This window comes from Phacochoerus africanus, chromosome 9, assembly GCF_016906955.1.
Source record: "Phacochoerus africanus isolate WHEZ1 chromosome 9, ROS_Pafr_v1, whole genome shotgun sequence".
Taxonomy (NCBI): domain Eukaryota; kingdom Metazoa; phylum Chordata; class Mammalia; order Artiodactyla; family Suidae; genus Phacochoerus; species Phacochoerus africanus.
Window position 1 is genome coordinate 109,413,329 of NC_062552.1, and position 12,362 is coordinate 109,425,690.

Here is a 12,362-nt window from a genome sequence, read left to right on the forward strand (position 1 = left end):
AATATAAATGTATATGAATCTAACATACAAAGAGAAAGATTTTCAGATAATGCACTATCAGATATTTTAATGAAAACACATTTGTTTTATATTTTCAAAAGTAGACCATCCATGAGTGGAAGAGGGGGTGGGCTAGTTGCTATGGGTAAGAGATGGTGTGTGGTCAATACTTACACCATGGACAGGACAGATTAAATCCCTAAACTGAGAAAAAGTGAAAAGCTTCTTTAGAAGTTACTCTACAAATTTAGAGAAAGATAAATTACACATTGGGGATATTCAGCATAAGAAAGAGGAGAGGAGAGAAAAGTTATCTGCAAGAGCCATTTTGGTCTATGGATTTTGTAACCTAGATTTCCTAGTAGAAAATAAAATTAATTTAATTGAAGGAAATTTTACTGGCAATTGTGTCACTTTTGTTTGCAATTATTAAGCTGATGCCTTTTAATATCTGCTCTTGAGTCATTTCTCAGCATAGAATCTCTGTGAAGTTGTCATGAAGCTTAGTTATCATCTATGGACAGTAGACAGAAAACACTCGAACTCCCTTAGTATGACAATACCCTTACAGTAACCATTCGAATGAGTATTCCAAATTCCTCCATCTTCATCTTAAGAATATCAACAAGTTAGAATATTCATTTATGAGACTTTTCTTATACTATAGAAAATGTAATACTACTCAGTATTAATAAGTTTAGCTAGTTTTATTAATATTCTATTGCTGATGTAACAATTGATTATAAAATCCGGGACTTATTAACATAAATTTATCGTCTCCTAGTTTCCTTAGGTCTATAGGCCAGACAAATCTGACTATAGATCTACAGTTATAGTGCTCTGTTTTAGGGTCTTATAAGACCTAACTCAAAGTAGTGGCAGAGTTGTACTCCCCACTGGAGATACTGAGGCTGAATCTGCTTCTAGGATTATTTGCTTATTGACAGAATTTTCAGTCTATGTGCTTGTAGGAGTGAGAAGCCCATTTCCTTACTGGTTATTGCCTGCAAATCATCCTCATATTCCTTGATTAGTGCCACCACCACCAAGATCTTCAAAGCCTGAAACGATGGGTCAAGGCCTTTTTATGCTCCCAGTATCTCTAAGTAGCACTTATGATATCTTGTTCATTTTTTTCTTCTGCCCTATTTTTCTTATTTTTAAGGGGTCATGTGATTATATTTGGCCAGCTGGAATAATTCATATTAAGGTCAGCTAATTAATAACATTTATTACATCTGCAAAGTCATTTTTGTAATATGACATTGTCTTACATGAGGGAGAAAGAACCTACAAGCCAAAACTGTGCTACTGGCACTAATTAAGTAGGAGGTTATGATTTGGAAGATGACAATAAGAAGGGGGAGGGGGAGGGAGTTTGATAGATTGGGAGCTTGGGGTTAATAGATGCAGACTATTGCCTTTGGAATGGATTAGCAATGAGATCCTGCTGTGTAGCACTGGGAACTATGTCTACTCACTTATGACGGAGCATGATAATGGGAGAAAAAAGAACATATACATGTATATGTGACTGGGTCATCATGCTGTATAGTAGAAAAAAAAGCAATAACGTATGGGGAAATTAAAAAACAAAAAAGAGGTAAGAGGGAAGGATAGGATCTGGAGAGTAACTTGAAAGAGGTCCATCTGCACTTACTTCCCCATTGCTTCAGTTTACAGAGTGAAACATGTAGTTACTGATTAAAGGAACTTCATAAAGACAACTGCTGAGTCTGCAGCTTCAAGACTGCGTTTGGAGATAGGAGAGAATTTTTCTTTCACAATGCCTCCTCTCTCAACCTGGAGCATGACCAGAGATATTTGATTTATCTTTCTCAGGAAATCTTTATGTCCCATATTTCCTAAATGCTATTAAAAGCCATGGAACTGGATGGGATCACCAAAGGAGTATGTTATTTTTAGAAAAGGGAAAATGTGCAAGGTTTCAGCCCTAGGTCAGACAGATGAAGAAAGGCCAGGAGACAGATAAGAAACATCCAAAAAGCAGGAGAAAAAAATGAGTGATCGTGGTGTCAGCCAATTGAATCAAGTGTTTGCTGAAGGAGGGAGTGAACAAGAATTTAATTTGACTTTTTGTTCAGTAAAATAGGACTCTTGTCAATTTGGGGGGACTGCCTCAACAAATTATCACCAACTGAGTAGCTGAAGACAACAGGCAGTTATGATCTCACAGTTTATGTTTAATCAAGGTGTCAGCTGGACCATGTGCCCTCTGAAGGCCCTCAAGGGGGGTTTCTCGCTGGCCTCTTCTGGCTTCTGGTGTTTGCTGATCACCCCTGGCATGCTTCTGCTTGCAGCATAACCCCAATATCTTCCTTCATAGTCATATGGCCTCTTGTGTGCCTTCTGTGTGTCTGTTTTTTTTCCCTCTCTCTTTCTTTTAAATTGAAGTATAGTTGACCTACAATGTTGCGTCAACTTCCGCTGTACAGCAAAGTGACCCAGGCATGCATATATACATTTTTTTTTTCTCATACTGTCTTCCATCATGTTCTGTCCCAAGAGATTGGGTATAGTTCCCTGTGCTGTACAGTAGGATCTCATTGCTTATCCATTAAAAATGTAATAGTTTGCATCTGCTCACTCCAAACTCCCAGTCCATCCCACTCTTCTCCTCTTCTCCTTTGGCATCCACAAGTCTGTTCTCTATGACTGTGAGTCTGTTTCTGCTTTGTACATAGGTTCATTTGTGTCATATTGTAGATTCCATATATTAGTGAGATCATATGGTGTTTGTGTTTTCTATTTTTTATGAGTCATCAGATTAAGGCTCACTCTAGTCCAGTATGACTTCATTTTAACTAATTACATCTTCAGAGACTCTCTTTCTAAATAAAGTCATAGTCTGAGGTTATGTATGCACAGGAGTTTGGGGAGAGCCATCTAAGGGTTAAAATTGAACTACTGGATTTACCCATATGGGAGTTACTGGTGACCTAAAATAGAAAAGTGGAGTGCAGGGGAGTGGAGTAAAGAGGTGGAAGGAAAAACATATGAACTGGTTGGAGTTCAACAAACAGGAAGGGAAGAAATTAGAGAAAATGTGTAGACAATGTGAGATAAAGGAAGGAAAGAAATCATATGAAACTTGAAGATTAGTGAGGTCACAAGAATTATTATTATTATTATTGGTATTATTAGTATTTGCTTTATTTAGCTTTGTTATGCTTTGCTCTTTCTTTTATTTTTTTTTTGTCTTTCTTTTAAATATCGAAGTAGCAACATTTTTTATACTGATAAATGTGTTATTGAATGGAAGATTAATGGTAGAAAAAGAGAAAGAAAATTGTTGGAATGACTTTCTATAACAGGCAAGATTAAATGGGACCTAATGCTCACTTGAAGAGGTGGCCTCAGCCAGGAGTGAAGGTAGTTTATTCTGGGTAATGGGCACATGTTAGCCTAGACACAGGGAAGGAAAGAGATGAGGTGGTGGGAGCCTACGGCTTTCTTCTTATTGCTACAAATTTCTCAGGGAAATGAAAGCAGGCTAGCAGTCTTACCTTGAAATTGCTAGAATTTTAATAGAAAGCAAGATTTAAATATTTAATAAGGACAGATGGGAACATGTTAGTCTTAGAAATTTGCAGATAGAAATCACAGCATAATATGAATTGGGTTATGTCTGATAGAGGTATACGGAAATTTTCACAGCTCTGAATAAATTCTCGAAAGGGATAATCAGAATGAAGGGTAAGACTGATTAACAGGATCAAATAAAAAGTAATGTTGAAAATTGTTTTTAAAATTATAATGTGAATGATTTTATATTTCAAAGACAGATCAGTGGAAATGAAACAAAGAGATTTTTATTCTCAACCAAAATAAAATGATAATATTTGTGTATTTCTAATTTCCAAGGGGGGGGTCAGTAAAAATAGGCAGAATTATTCATGTATCTTTGTTTCCTAAAATTCCTTTGACTGTAATTGAAGATGAACAAAAAAGAGAGAAAAATAAGGAAACAGCCTCCATTTAAGTTGTCTGGCTTACTCAGTAATTCAAAAAATTAATCATATAAATTTACAACATGAACACAGATAAAACATTTAGTTATAATTTGGCCTTGCAAGAACAGTTATTATTATTATTGAATTATTGTGTTCTTTAAAAATGGAGGAATACCTATGAAATCTCAGAGCAGGATTTTTTTAATAAGACAACTCTTGTTAACTATTCTAAATAAATTTATTATGAGGTTGAGATAAATGTTAGGTCACTGAGGGCACAGCTAGCAATCTACTAATTTATAGCTGTAGTAATGATATTTCATTATTATTCTTGTGATAAAACTTTTAAAGGAAGCTACATGACACCAAATTTAAAGAACAGGTCAGATGTCTGCCACATATACATGCTTCTCTTCCAGAGTCTTATGGGGTCCATAGAAATTTATCTATAATTACACACATTTTTACATACACACACACACACACACACATACACACACACACATTCCTCATACTTATTTTATACAAAAGAATGGCACTGATGACCTGATGATATATGCTTCACAAAGTGTGTAAACACATGTTGATTTACAAGGATATAATAATATAGCTCTACGTAGAAAATGAATATATATATTATACATCTAGAACCATATATTGCTATAAAAACACACTCATATGCAAACCATCTGTATAATATATATATTTATCAATAGTAACTCTTAAAACATGTGGATAAATATGTCTATTAAGAGAAAAATATATACATTTTAAATGTGGAAAATGTCAAGGATATATACTGTTTTACAATTATAAGGTCATTTCTTTAAGAAGAAGGACTTTCTAATTGTGGAAAAATGTTATAAGTCAGAGCACCCTGCTGTGAGATTTTATGTGCCAAAGTGTATTGGGAAACAGCATGGAATACGTCCACCATTACAGCAGTGTGTATTCATGAAAAGTACATGCCCACTAAATCAACTACTATTAAAAAATAAATAGGAGATCTTGCCGTGGCGCAAGCAGAAATGAATCTGACTAGGAACCATGAGGTTGTGGGTTCGATCCCTGGCCTCGCTCAGTGGGTTAAAGATCCGGCATCACTGTAAGCTGTGGTGTAGGTCGCAGATGCGGCTCAGCTCTAGCGTTGCTGTGGCTGTGGTGCAGGCCAGCAGCTGTAGCTCCAATTAGACCCCAAGCCTGCAAACCTCCACCTGTAGCAGGTGCAGCCCTAAAAAGCAAAATAAATAAATGAATAAATAAATAAATAAATAAATAAATAAATAAATAAATAAATAAGTAGTCATTATTAAGAAGTTGTGAATTGCCCTTTGGCAAACTTTATTAATCTGGTTGAGAGCCTAAGGGAAAGAGAATTTATCTACCAGGGACATCTGGATCTTACACAAATAATTTACACTAAGAAATGGACAATTCAACAGTCAGCACAGTGACTTGGCTGCAATAGGAAGTGAGCACAACCAATATAAGCACTGCAGATAAATTATAATAAGTTCTTAGTGTTTAATATTTTTTAGAACCCACCTAGTTGCTTGATTAGCTTGATATTCATCAGGACATGCCAGATTAATATATAGGAGTGTATGTATTGAAATATTTTACTAATGAGCAGAGCAAGTGGAAATAAATGGCTGACACCTGCAGGATATTATGCCATTTTTATGTGTGGAAAATTTCACGGAATTTTGACACTTTTAGAATACTGTTAAAGAGGCACCTCACACATTATGCCATTGACTTTCCAATAAACCACTAAATACTTTTTTATTCCTAACATAACTATTTAACTGCTAGACCAACATAACCCTGCCTAAAGCCTCAGTAAATTGTACAGACATTTCCATCCCAGAGGTAGGATTCAATAGCCTGGGTGCAAAGATCATTACACAGTACAGATTTCAAGTAAGAGGTTAGTATCTTCTGAATTTGGGGAATAAAACACCTTTTATCATAGAGGTGCACACTTCACATTTGCCTAGTTGTCACAAAATAAGTGTAGCAAAGCCAAGTTTGAGTGTAGCTTGAGAGTTAGAAACAGAAGCAAAATCATTGCAATTTACAAAGAGATGCCATGTACTCTGTCTTCCCCGACAGACAGCTGGGAAGACCAAAGAAAATACTGTATAAAAATACAGAAAACTCATGTGTACTAGTGCTCATCTTTTCTCAGACGTTTAGCTTGTTCCACCTGTCTGATGGAGGATGCGGGTTCAATTCCTAGCCTCACCCAGCATGTTAAGAATCTGGTGTTGCTGTAGCTGTGGCATAAGCCGAAGCTACAGCTATGATTGATTCAACCTCTGGGCCCAAAACTTCCATGTTCCGCAGTGTGGTTGTAAAAAGACAAAAAGAAAGAAAGAAATAGCTATGCTCCCAGCACTGATATGTATTTATTTATCCCCCTTTGAATTATTTCATTCTCTCATCACCTCTCTTCTTCAAGTATTAGCATTCTTAGCACTTTCTTTTATTGCATCTTTTCCACATATTCCCATTTTGTGTTTATCTAATCAATCTACCTATATATATATATATATATATTAGCCTGCCTTCTCCAGAAAGCCAGAACCATTTTTATTGAATCTTTTCCACATATTCCCACTTGGTATTTATCTATCAATCTACCTACCTACCTATATATATTAGTCTGTCTTCTCCATAAAACCAGAACCAGTAGGTACTATTTTTAATAAAGAAATTTATTACAATGAATTGGTCCACCTGGTTATGAAGGCTGAGAAGTCCCAAAATCTTTAATCAGCAAGCTGGAGACCCAGAAAGCCAATGTCATAGTTCTGTGTTTGTAGCTGAAAGCAGAAGACCAATGTCCCAGCTTGAAGATAGTCAGGAAGAGACAGAGACAGAGAGCAGAAGAATTCTCTTACTAGACTTTTTGTTCATATCTTCAATGGATTATATGAGACTCATTCACATTAGGGAGGGCACTCAGCCTACCACACCAAATATTAATTTCATCCAGAAACCTCCTCAAAAATACATCCAGAGTAATGGTAAATCAAATATCTTGGCATTCAATGACTTAGTCATGTTGGCACATAAAACTAACTGTGGTGAATTCATCACCCATGTGCACTGTTCCCATACAAATGAGCATTGCACTGGAACATGATAACAATGGGAAAGCATCACTGAGAATAGGAAGGAAGAAAAGTGACCCTTAGCCATCATGTTCCTAAAAAATAACCATGATATAACTTCCATCAGAAAACACTATTTTCTGGATTTCCCATCGTGGCTCAGTGGTTAACGAATCCGACTAGGAACCATGAGGTTTCGGGTTCGATCCCTGGCCTTGCTCAGTGGGTTAAGGATCTGGCATTGCCATGAGCTGTGGTGTAGGTCGCAGACGTGGCTCAGATCCCGAGTTGCTATGGCTCTGGTGTAGGCCGGTGGCTACAGCTCTGATTAGACCCCTAGCCTGGGAACCTCCATGTGCCGCAGGAGTGGCCTTAGAAAAGTCTAAAAAAAAAAGAAAAGAAAGAATGAAAGAAAGCACTGTTTTCTTTATATTCTTATATAGAGCAGCACTAAATTAAAACATTTGATTATTCACTCAAACTAGGTATTTAGTCAATGTCAGATACTGAACTTACTTCTATCAATACAATAAGCGAATGCTTAAATACCCTTATGTCCTTTTTAAAATCTTATATTTTAATTAAAAGAACAAATAAGACACTAGTACAATGTACATTTTGTTGCCTTTATACGGTTTGGTATTCAAACAGGAGAAGAAGAAGAAGGAGAAGGAGGGGAAGGGGAAGAAGGGGAGAAGGAGAAAGATGGGAAGAAAGGTAGGGGGAAGGATGGGAAGAAGGGGAAGAGGAAGGAGAAGAGAAGAAAAGGAAAGGAAAAACACGAAAAGAAAAAATAGTTGAGGTGAATAAACAGGAAATCAACATATTTATAGAGGCCATATTTGATCTGACCAACACTGGGTCTTATTATCACTCTATGAAAACTTTTAGTTTCAGTCAAAACAACCTCCTTACTATATAGATTTCCAGCGATAAATTGGCCCTTATATGTATACTTTTGATTCCTTAGCCACTAGCCATCGTTTATATCAAAAATTTATTTGATGTGTGCTAGAAACTCGTTATCATGAGTTGAGAAGTAGAGTACCAATAAATAAAAGTATTACACCTTTCATGGATGGACATTAACTATTAGCATAAATAAGATAACTTGATTCATATGATTCCCTGGCTATGGAAAGCGAAAGTATCAGAGCAAGGATATCAAATAACCCAGTTCTTTCACTCTCATTTGCCTTTTGCAGTGTCGCATTGTCTTCAGGCTGGATTCTAGCCCAATTAATGATAGGTGCAGCATTTCCTAGAGGAACTGCTTCCTCTAAGAGGTTCAACATGATTGTCCTGGCTTAGGGCTCATGGCCTCATTCAACCCTAGTGTGGTGATTAGAAGGATGGGAGGACTGGCTGACTTAGCTGATGTCATTCACTTCACCTTAGAAGGCAGGGATGGTGCCAAATTTCCCATAAATGAATATCTGGTGCTGCTAGGTAGTGGAGTACTGGTGGGGAGCAGTTGACAAAGGTTATCATTGATATCATGGACAGAAATATTTAAAATATTGGGAAATATGGCCTTAAAACTACATTCCCTAGGAAGGAGGCCTAAACCACGTGTGATTTGCTATTGAGTTCCTTCAGTTGCTATGGTGAGGGTTTTAGCATTTTATTTTTATTTTATTTATTTAATTAATTAATTAATTTTTTGCTTTTTAGGGGCCATACCAGCAGCATATGGAGGTTTCCAGGCTAGGGGGTGAATTGGAGCTGTAGCTGCTGGCCTACACCACAGCCACAGCAATGCCACATCCGAGCTGCGTCTATAACTTACACCACAGCTCACAGCAATGATGGATCCTTAACCCAAGGCCAGGGATTGAACCTGCATCCTCATGGATGCTAGTCAGATTCATTAACTGCTGAAGCATGAGGGAACTCCAGGTTTTAGCATTTTAAATTAACATCATTGATGGGCTAGTAAACTACTGGTTTATTAGCAGTGATCCATATGGTTAGGTGAGTTAGATACTACAGAAAAGTATACAAGAAATTCTCTTAACAAATACAGTTTGAAGTAGACTTAAGCTTATATAACACATGACAATATTATGTAAAAAAATTAAATTCTGCTATTTTATTGTGCCATTTTATCTGTGGTAACTGCAATCCATATGGTGCTACAGTTCTGTAAATTCTACTCTTAATCTTTCCTAATCTATACTTCATTAATAGTTCCCAAACATGAAACCAGTGTACAGAAAAAAGTCATCAACAGTGACTTTACCTGCGTTATTTTAATCTGGCTCCAAGACTGGTTAATCAGGTTAGGACAATCCTGTTCTTCAATAAGTGAACTGCTTTCGCTTTCTTTTTCTCTATGTAAAAACAGTACCATCAATAAGCTGGATCCTTGACTATCTGGAGTTGGATCCTTGACTATTTTCATTTAGACATTCTCTAAAGTAGTTCCTACCAGGATTCAATTCAGTGGCTACTTTTCTTTCACAAATTAGACATGATGATCTTGAAGAGAGCTTCCAAGACTCATATTCCACACTTTTATAAAAGTTGAATCCCCAAATGGACCATATGATCCATCAGCAGAAAGATATCTAAATCAGAGATAATTGCAAATAAGACAAAAAGGTAAATTTCTTCCTTAAATTATTACAAATATACAATAAAACTTTCTTGTTAATTCAGTTAGTTTTCACTAAGTTAGGTCCCAACCACTTTATAGTAAAGGGTATTTACTGTTTTTGACTACAACACTTAGTTCCTCAATTCATTTTATTAGGCTCAGTTTACATTTATTTGGAAATTTCTCTCTTTTCCTTCTTGTCCCTTTTCTTTCCTTGCTTTTCCCTCCCTCTCTCCCTTTCCTTTTGTCCTTCTTTCCTCCTTTCTTCCCTTCCTATGTTCTTTCCTTTCTATCATTCCTTCCATAAACGCAGATTTAACTAAAATATAGTTTATCTAAATCATATTCCAGTGATCTGAAATGTCACACCAAGCAGTACAACCCCATTTCATTCCATGATTCTCTACCAGATGGGTTGCATGACTTTATACTCTACGTGACCTCATGCTGGGGTTGAAGTTAAACTGCTCTTAATGCTAGCTTTGTGTGATGAGACCTCAAATCTTTCAATTGTCTGAAACATATTGCTTTAGTCTAATTAAGATGTCACTTGTCCAAATATGAATATATGTCTGCATTATCTCAATTCTTGGCATATTGCTTTAAAATAATATTGTTTCAAGTTTCTCAGACGACATGGCATACTCACAACATGATCACAATATCCAGACAAGTTTGGAAATTCTTCCAGACAAACAGATCCACAGTTATTTTTTTACCACTGATGACTCATAAATGAGGGCAGAGCCCTTGGCTTGTTAGTAGTTTCTATCTACACTCAAGTTCATTCAGCATGTCACTTCAGCAATGTGTGATGCGTCAACCTCAAATATTAAACAAACCAGACAACACAGCACTTGCAGTACAAAGAAATTGGTTTGTTTCCCAACCTTCCATTGCTGGCAAAACTGCTTAGACTTTTGTTCCCCACAAATCCCACATATGGCTCAATTCCAACTTCTGTTTTCTGTTTAGTCATCAGAAACTTGTTTTATCAGCTGAGAAATAAACCCAAAGATTTTCTCATTTAAAGATCTTGTCTCTTTATGTAAATATTAGCTTTCATTTCTGACCCAGGTGTTACTGAAAATGGAAAGTGTTTTTATTTTCTTTCAGAAATATTCTTACAGTACATAAGGGGGATAATTATTCCTCAGTAAATTAAATTATTACTTATTTCTAAATGCAAGAACCTCATTTCCATGACGCTCTTTGGCATAAATGAAAAGTAAATGCTTAAAGTTAGAACTGCAAATTAAAGGTATGCATGATAAGTTGTGTACATATCTACACATGTACACAGAAGAAAAGGTGGAAAACTGAAAGAATGTATTCAATTTAGGGTATTTATACACTAAGAAAGATTTATCCATGTTTGATCAGCTTCCTGACCCTCCTTTCTGGGGGACAGGATTTTAGTTATGAAACAACAGAAAAATTGAAAGAAAGCTGCGAAACTGTGCTCCACTTACAAACAGCTGAGTTAAAGAAGGAAAATGAGAGATTCTAGCAATTCAGCTAAGTTTGATGTGAAACTCATTAGTGTGAACTTGAGTGAGACATCAAATCAGCTGTATCAAGAACGAGCCTGGAGGAAAATAAAAAAGTAAAGCAATTTTAAGACATTTTGTTTTCCCTAAATAATGATACTTGCTACTTTCATGTTATGTGAAAACAACAATGTTAAATTACTTTTAATTTTGATGGCTTGGTAAGCTAATACTATAACCTTGTCAAGACAGGGTGACAGATAATAAGGTATTATGCAGGTTACATATATTAACATGCAGCTTAACACATTCGTAATAGTTGTTGTATATCAAGAGAAAGATTGACGAGAGGTGAAGACATTTCTATATTTACTTTCTGAGTGGCCATCTAATGAATAATTTTAAGTAAGCGTACCTCACTTTGTCAGTTTGAAAATAAACACATTTTCTATAAATTATGCCCTCCAGAACTCTGATATTTTGTTCATCTAGTTGGCAATTATCATTCAGTGAAGATACAATTATCACTTTGGTGATAATCACTCATGGGACAAGAATAGTATTAGGCTTTTCCAGAGGTGACGACCTCCCCACGAGAACTTGCCTTGCCTCTCATAAAGGATCTCCTTCAGCCCTGTCCAGAAGAGGAGAAAAGAAGCCATAAGAAAAAGCACCTGGTGCAGAGCCCCAGTTCCTATTTCATGGATGTAAAATGCCTGGGATATTAAAATCACTTTCCTCTCTAGCCAGGTACAGATCAGTAGGTTTGTGTGTTTGCTGTTCCACTGTCCTCTACCAGCCTAGGGAGGAAAAGCAAGGCTGACAAAAGGATGCTCTTTCAGACAGGAGCAGCATTAAAAACACTCTGAACCATGATAAATGGGAAACCATCCCAATAAACACACTTTGGATTAAAAAAAAATTGTCTTAGCAAAAAAATAATATAATTGTAAACAATACTACTGAAGAAAATCCCAGGAATGTTTACAAAATCCCAAATACACATGAACTTCTATCTCTGATCCATTTCCCTTCCCCAAACCGCATTTTGTAAGACAGTTTTTTGACCCAGTTATTTCCAATCCTTTTTGAGATCCTGGCTTTCACCATGACCGTAATTCACCACTAATCCAGATTTTTTTTTTAACCATATCTTTGAGCACTGCTAAAAAATTCTTAA

At 36.2% G+C, this 12,362-nt stretch overlaps 1 pseudogene; it reads left to right on the top strand.

Annotated features, from left to right (window-relative positions):
- Positions 1–12,040, top strand: part of LOC125136762 (40S ribosomal protein S27-like) — a 104,372-nt pseudogene extending 92,332 nt beyond the window's left edge.
- The last annotated feature ends 322 nt before the right edge of the window (positions 12,041–12,362 follow it).